The sequence below is a fragment of the Anoplolepis gracilipes genome, chromosome 7 (assembly GCF_047496725.1).
Source record: "Anoplolepis gracilipes chromosome 7, ASM4749672v1, whole genome shotgun sequence".
In the NCBI taxonomy this organism is placed as follows: Eukaryota; Metazoa; Arthropoda; class Insecta; order Hymenoptera; family Formicidae; genus Anoplolepis; species Anoplolepis gracilipes.
Window position 1 is genome coordinate 13,689,625 of NC_132976.1, and position 8,350 is coordinate 13,697,974.

The 8,350-nt window shown below is 38.8% G+C and overlaps 1 long non-coding RNA gene across 4 annotated transcripts; it reads left to right on the forward strand.

Moving 5' to 3' along the window:
• The first annotated feature begins 1,366 nt into the window (after positions 1 to 1,366).
• On the forward strand, positions 1,367 to 4,601 carry LOC140667712 (uncharacterized). Of its 4 annotated transcripts, none has more exons than XR_012047056.1 (10): positions 1,367 to 1,606; positions 1,683 to 1,880; positions 1,972 to 2,385; positions 2,597 to 2,682; positions 3,097 to 3,180; positions 3,312 to 3,381; positions 3,499 to 3,667; positions 4,063 to 4,227; positions 4,333 to 4,392; positions 4,459 to 4,601. It is a non-coding gene; the product is annotated as an uncharacterized lncRNA (long non-coding RNA). The 4 variants fall into 4 exon arrangements; XR_012047055.1 differs by having other exon boundaries at positions 1,972 to 2,225; positions 2,316 to 2,385; positions 2,597 to 3,180; XR_012047057.1 differs by having other exon boundaries at positions 1,972 to 2,181; positions 2,316 to 2,385; positions 2,597 to 3,180.
• The last annotated feature ends 3,749 nt before the right edge of the window (positions 4,602 to 8,350 follow it).

Here is an 8,350-nt window from a genome sequence, read left to right on the forward strand (position 1 = left end):
AGTTCCCTTCGGCCTCCGTCGAGCCGTCTTCATCCGTTAGTTGTGCAGAGCTAAATACCAGTTCGTCCATTCCCGATAGGTCCACAATGTCTCCACCTGATGTCCTTCTCTGATTTTTGTTAGCTCTTGATGAACCTTCGTTGTCCTCGTCATCCGAAAATAATCGTATCCTTTTCGTTGTTCTATATGGTTGCGCTCCCACTTCCTCTTCCGATTCAGAGGAATTATCCACTAGATCCTGACTAGTATAGTTGACGGTACCTGTATCGCGTTTCCTGGCTCTTTCTTTAATGGTGTGAAGAACAGTTCTTCCGTCATTATGGGCGACTCTACGATTCCCGTAGTAGAAGCAGCCCTGTTTCCTTCCTGCGTGGCGGACGATTCCATCCCCAATTTTCCGTCCGGGTCAATTGCAGCGCTATCTGCTTCCGCCCCTACTTCTACTGCTTCCTCATTTAATTTTTTTTTTTTTTGGTGTTTGTGTGTGTGTTTGAAATTTATCCATATTTGTCCCACGAGTGGTGTCGGAATTAAAGGTCAGCCTGGGCAGAGCCGCTTGCCCAGGTAAGCCTATCTACACTGGGGGGGTCGGCCGGTACCCCCAGGAGTCGTTTGAGGTTGTGATATTAAACTCGCCGCAACCACAAGCCCCTAAGCACGCTCTCACACCGTAGGCTGCGAGTTTTCCTAATGCTAACTTAAACTAAGGCGATATGTAACAGACTAAGTCAAAATTGCGAGTATTGTGATCGATTTTAACAAATATTCTACAAGTGTGCGAGTATTACGATCAAGACAACAAAAACAAGTAACCTTACTAAAATAATTTTTAAAACGTATTTACAAAGTTGGAACTCTGCTAAGTTGCAATTGTAGTTTCTGCACACCAGCAATAGTTTTGATCACTAGTGGTATATAAAGGGGGTTACGGTCCCCTTAACACGTTCGACCCACTGCGCATCCACTTATAGTCACCGAATTTTAATGCGCATTGACTTAGTAAATCAATGCTGATCATATGGGGGGATGGGTAGAGTCACAAGGATAATGATTCCCCCATCGCGCATCCCCTCTTATTTATGGGTAATTAGTGCGCAGCCATTAAATATTGGATCATTGCTATCCATATTCATGGTCTACTCTCATTGGTGAGTACCATACTAGTTGTATTTTAAGCGTACGACTCTTAGTTCTCGTTCAATCGATGAAAACGAATGTCCTATACGGGTTGTCATTCTACGGGTTGTAGTTCGTATAATGCTATTCCCTATGATTTTCTCTAGTCATGGATATCCGCCCAGATTGTGAACGCGCCTACATAGATGCGAACGCGCCCATCTATATACGACTCAAGATGGCTGCCGATACCGCGTGTTGACAGTTTATCCAGTTTTCCAATGAATATTACGAGTTTTCTTCAGTTATCAAACCATTACTAATGTTGTTCATGTGCTCTGAATACTACTAGATGTGCCGTGGTGTGTCCGCGGTGTGTGGTATTCCACAGCATACGCGGAGATTATCACAGTATAATGTTCGCCCGTGCTTGTCGTTACTTATACGTAATCTAGTGCTGAAGAGATCGCAGACTCATCGACAGTATCAGGTATCTACATCTATTGACTACACCATTTATATATTATTTAAGAGTACTATCTTAATCCTATATTACAATTTTCTAGGTTACAGATGTTACAGTATCACAGGATTGCCAATCGATAAGTGTCAAGAAGATATTTGCTTTATTATTCTCCTCTATCTCACCATTATAATTACTGATTATATTATATTTATTATATTTCAGTAAAGTGCAGGCTGAATTTTTACATAACCTTACAGGCTGAGAGCCATGATCCAATATCACAATTCAGCGCTAGGAGGTTAGTACTATTTTAATTATGCAAATTCTGTGTTATAATTGTAAATTCCAATGTATACAGTCTATTTTATTATATATTCATTCTGTTTCAGATTGTATCTACCAAGCGTCACTGTACCAATGCTGGATGTCTAACAGCAGTGTTTTAATTATGCAAGTTATAAGTTATAGGATTGCGTATTAATTCTAATTAATGTTCAGTCTTACTCAGTTTCAGGTATAATTCCCAAAGCCTCCGGTGCAAGAGAATATATTGTTAAAGCGAAGTTTACCTAATTTGACAGGATTTATAACCTTCCACTGTAAGTCTACTTAGTTCACCACTGTTTCTTCTTCAATATTGAAGGTTATTAACATTCTTGTTACAGCAGCTGTCTATTAATGTAGTTGCTTGTAGTATTATTCTTTATTTATATTAATTGACTTTCTTTTCCAGGTATAATTCCCAGGACTCAAATGTCAGAGGATCACTGTCAAGAAACCGACAGAATTTATAACCTCACATTGTAAGTTTCACGATTCAGACTTCTCCTCTTCAATATTAGTCTATAGAGCATTACTATATCACAATATTCTTTTCTACAAATATTTTATTTAAAATATTTAAAATTTCATAAAATTCTGTGTTACGCGTTTAATAAGATGAGACTGAAGAGTCTATAGTATTATTTAAATAACTTAATATTGTTTTTATTAATTACACTATATGTTTTTCAGAGACAACTGCCAGGGCACCGTTAAAGTGAGGCTACATACAAACGCCTATCGCTCCAAGTAATTAACAGGATTTATAACCTCTCAATGTAAGTCCCCTTGATTCACCACTGTTTCTACTTTAAGTTGTTAACACAGTAACAGTCTATAATGTCAGTTAATATAATATTCTTTGTTTATTAATGTTCTAATTAATTCAGTTTACGGATGCTTTATTTAAATAACTAATGCTTCATGGATTCTGTTTATGCGTTGAGGGGATAAGTCTGAAGAGTCCATGATTTTAGTACAATTATATTACCATCTGGACCCTATTAGAGTGAGGTATATTTCAGTAAGCGTCTGTAATATTAAATAATTAATATATTCACGTTCTGGTTATTCAAAAATTGACTCTTTTTCAGGTATAATCCCCAAGGACTCCAGTACCAGAGGATTATTGCGTCAACAGTTTTTATTATTTAATTAATTACTATTGTTCATAAAGTTCTATTTTGTTTCAGGTTCCATCTGGGCTCATAATACTGCTGCTATTATTATAGTGGGATTACCTATCAAGGATCTGACAGATTTTATAACCTCACAATGTAAGTTTCACGATTCAGTCTGTTCGTTTCTGGTATTGGTAATTATTATACAAATATTCAATGCAGTCTGTAACTAAGGATTTAATGTTATCACATAATTTTTGGTACAGGTCTCTTTTTGATTATTACAGATAGCCTACAGTTGTCGTGCAAGTGCATCAACAACCGGTGGTTTAACGAATCATCTATATTATTGATAAGGTAATATTGTTCCGAGTTAAGACTCCCTAAGTCCAGTTATTATTAAATTAAATTAGGTAGTTAGATTAAATTTATAGATTTTATGTTGTTAGTAGTTTTTCACATCACTTGTTTCAGGTGTTCGTGGGATCCTACCTTGCGTTGTGAGTCATGGACACTTATCGCGTACTTCCATGTTGTATACCTACTGCTTCCGATGTGCCCATGAAAGGACTTATAAATAACGCGACTATGGCACCGCACAACACTGTTTTATTTCCAACAATCCACACTGCCAGTCGTCACGGTATGTTTAAACTAAATTTAATGAACTCTAGTATAACCATTCTATTATTTAATTACAGAGAATTATGGAAAATCATAGAAATTATGTTTATAATCCTGGGGAGGCACAAGATTCTTTTATAGAGTTAAGCAACTGCAATAAATGTATAAAGTACGAGTACTTATCACAACTTTTATCGTCCTTTAGTACAATAATATAGCAGTCCAGTATTGACCATTGTCTATATTATTTCTATTATTAACTAAACTAATTAAGTTGAGTTACGTCTATTTCCGGATTATTATGTATTATTCTAGTACTAATTAAGACTATTCAGTGCTAAACATCTATTATGATTATAGTTTGATGTCATCTTTTACTGTCGCTATTAATTCTAATTTAATATCTATTTTAAGATCTCTAGCATAAGAAGCCGGCAGAGGAAGACGATGTGCCAGGAGCATCCAACACAGTGAGCCTGATGTCGAATCATCGAGAAGATCTCCATGCGCCAACCGGATCCAAGTGCGGTTAACTGTAAGGAAACGGCATAGACAACGGCGCGCTCGATCGTCCAGGAGGTGAGTCCCTCCGACGATTGTGATTGACCGGTCACTTGTGGTCAGTCGATGTTCGCTGATTTAATTTGATTCACCCCCAAGTACAACAGTTCCCTTCTCTTGCAGGTTAGATAACGACTTCAGTTGAGATTATGCAAGGTGTAGTCAGCATCATTTAATTAGAAGGTACGCGACACAATAATACCTCTATTATTGACAGATATTCTAACCTAGGCTTTTGTTTTATTTTAGGTTAGCTGTCATCATCTGTTCAAAGGATTACCTATTTGGAGAAGAAACTCCTAGAGTCCTAAATGATTCTGTTTTATAAATAAAATATTTATTTATGTGTTCACTTTTATTTACTGAATACTAACAAATGAAAGCACACGGGACCATTGCACAGCGGTTCCAAGCAATCATACACCACTGTACTCTAATATCCATTGTTTCACTAATTGTTGATCATCTGGATTTTTTTAGGAACCAATATCCTTAAATCTCTAAAAAGTCTGTTATTTGTCGCATGTTGTTGCCATAAGTGAATGTCTTTCCACCTTCGTGTTGTATGTCCATGTTAATTTGTAAACTTGTGTCCATGCTTATTGTTGCATACTCCAGTCCATTGCCAACCTGTAATTCCTGTCCATTGCCAACCTGTATTTCCTGTCCATTGCCAACTTGTATTTCCTGTCCATTGCCAACTTGTATTTCCTGTCCATTGCCAACCTGTGACAAAGTATATCGGAAGCACGCTTACCATGTCTTCTTACACTACATTTGGTTTTTAGGTATCTATTGGTTTAACATGTATTCTACTATAGGTTACAGTCTGTACTACACCTCGTGCACTCTATGTATTCACTTTATTGCACTATAGAGCTATATCGCACGTTTGAGTTTTTTAGTTTGTGCACTCCTTCACGTTTTTAATACTACAACGTTTTTAATAAAGTTAATCAATTATCCTTAGTGCCAGTTCCCTCCTGTTCTATGCATCTCACTCATACTCCATTGCACCCTACTTATACAATCACTGTGCACGTTCACTAGCTCATTTATTAGTTTGTCTTATTGTTGATGCTGTAATTTGTTGTCCATGATGTGAACTTAACTGAATCACCGTACACTTTACTAATGCACTCTGTTGAAGTACTTATACACTATGTCTATTGTGTTGCACCTCCTGCAATCCCCTGCACCATTCTATGTGTAGTCTATGCATTTATTTAATTAATTATTTGAAATACAATTGCATAGTAATAATCATTTCGTTTTACACTGTATCCACTGTTCTTCGAGGTATTCGCGGCACGAGAGATACATCACAAAGTGACATCACCGCAATACTCAGCGTCTGTTTTAGGCCAGATACAATGTTTAAATAAACGATTCCAAGAACAAATGCACCCCGTCGTTATTCCTTAATCCGAAGCCTCCATTAGTGTATGTGGGTTGACAGATTCGCACTTCGTCACGGCACTATACGGTTATACAGGACAACATGGATGTAGACGTGGACATGACGTCACGCTCTTCCACGTACCCGACCGTCACTATTTTCGCAGAAAATCACACGAATGAGATAACTAGCGCGCACAAAATCGCGACACCTCAGTTTTTAATAGTTCCGCGCTGAACATTATGCAGATTTCCCTGACCAGAGGTCTCAAATAAGTCCACATTACTCTTATAATGCGCTAGCGTGGACGTGACGCCACGTCACCGCCCAGGCCCAGTTTTTCACTAATTATTAATAATCAGTAAAGCCCACACTCAAGAAAAGTATATGTTTCTGTCGTATTCGACAACGCGAACTCACTGGGGCACAATTCAAAAGCCAAAAAGCACTTACAATCGTCTATTATAGGCCGTCTTAGCGGAGCGACTCTACACACGTCTGCTCTGGACGCCAGACACCACCACCGAACTCCAACCTAACCTAACCTAACCTAACCTAACCTAACCAAGTGCTTTATCCATCTTTATAAACCTTATTATACGAGCCAAATTTGACTCCGGTAAAATAAATATTTAAATAATTTATTCATGTAACATTTTTACAACTTTGTATTTCGCGGTCAGGTCAATTGTGTTTTATTCATCTTTATAAACCTTATTATATGAGCCGAACTTGATTCCGGTAAAATAAATATTTTAATAATTTATTCATGTAACATTTCCACAACTTTGTATTTTGCGGTCAGGTTAATGATGCTTTATTCATCTTTGCAAACCCTACTATATGAGCCGAATATGACCCACGTAAAGTAAATATTTAAACAATTTTTTTATGTATTATTTCTACAACTTTGTATTTTGCCGTCAAGTTAATGGTTCTTCATTTATCTTTACAAACCTTATTATATTAGCCGATTCTGACTCACATAAGATTAATATTAAAATTATTTATTTATATAATATTTTTACAACTTTGTATTTTTACAGTCAGGTTAATGGTACTTTATTCATCTTTATAAGCCTTGCTATAGGAATCGAACATGACTCAAGTAAGGTAAATATTTAAATAATTTATTCGTGTAATATTTCTACAACATTGTATTTTGCCGTCAGATCAATGGTGTTTTATTTATCTTTGCAAACCTTACTATATAAGCCAAACATTACTCACGTAAAGTAAATATTTAAATTATTTATTTATGTAATATTACTAGAACTTTGTATTTTGCCGTCAGATTAATGGTGCTTTATTAATCTTTACATACCTTACTATATGAGCCAAACACTACTTTTTCTCCTCTCCATTTTTTCCGCCTCCAGTATCTTTACTGGGTCGGATCTCTCTTTTATTCTTCCCCGATTTCCTTTTCCTCTTAACAACTTTCCACTCTTCCTCCTATCCCTTTTTCTCTCTCATCTCCTTTTACTCTCCTTCCTTAAGAATCCCGATAGGATCTTTCACTCCAGAGTGACTCGGGGTTCCTAAGAGCACTTCCTCTCTAATGAAAATGCGCAACGCATCCAGATCGGAGAAAAGTGTGGGCGGGGGTGTCACCTGCACCCCCATATCCACACCTCTTTGTGGATCGTGAGAAGCCTCCAGTTCCTCACAATCCATTAAAATCGTGTCCTGCGATCCGGCTCTCACTTCATCGTGAGGATCCAGATCGCAGGCCAACCTCCTTTTGCTCAGGAACGACCTGAGGGGCCTTTCCCCTGAGCTTCGGCCGGACTTGGGTTGCTTGATCCATTTTCCCGGCCGAACCATCTCCATTCTGCTCCAAAAGGAGCCGACCTACCTCTTCGAGGTAATCCCTCATCTTATCAATGATGCCGTAAGTTAGTTCGGCACTGTACTCTGTCCAGTACCCGGCATCATTGTACTCCCTCGTGTTTTCGACTTCCTCGAGTCATTGATATAGATCAAGGCCCGAGGATCGAATTTTCTCCACCCTGGCGATAGCCAATGCCCCCGAGGACCTCGCCAGCAAGCCCTCGGGTAGCCCTTCGCTCGATGACCACGAAGGGGGGTCAGGGACAATAGCCCCCCTCCGCCGGTTCATCGTATCCGACCCGGTGGCGGTAACTCCACTGCATCGGCTCATCCCATGTTTTGGCACACTCTTGGCACCCTTCAGGATCTCCTGGGGGTTGTGGGTCCTAAGACCCGACAACCACACCGGGATCACCATCCGGGTGAGCCCCCCACCACGTCAAGGTGGTGTGCCGTCGGGGGGGAGGGGGGTGCCGTCGGGAGAGAAGTGGTGTGCCGTCGGGGGGAGGTGGTGTGCCGTCGAGGGGGAGGTGGTATGTCGTCGGAGGGGACTCAGTTTAATCTACTCTACCGGCACGTAACAGGTAGTTTGCGAATTATGGGACACCCTATATATATATATTTATTTTAAAATATTTAGTTTATTTTCATACATTTTTTCTTATACACATTTATATATATTTATATTATGCATATTTTATACATATATTTTCTTCTTCTAGTTGTGTAATCCACTATCGTCATCGTCCAGCCACTCTTCAATTTCCGTTGTTGAGGCGGACGACGTGCAAGGAGGATCCAAATCTGTAAGACAGAGACATTATATTTACTTATTCGCACGATCGTATTGCGAAACAACCGCGTCGAACGTTGCACACTTACAAGGAATATCACAGTGCATTTCTTCCA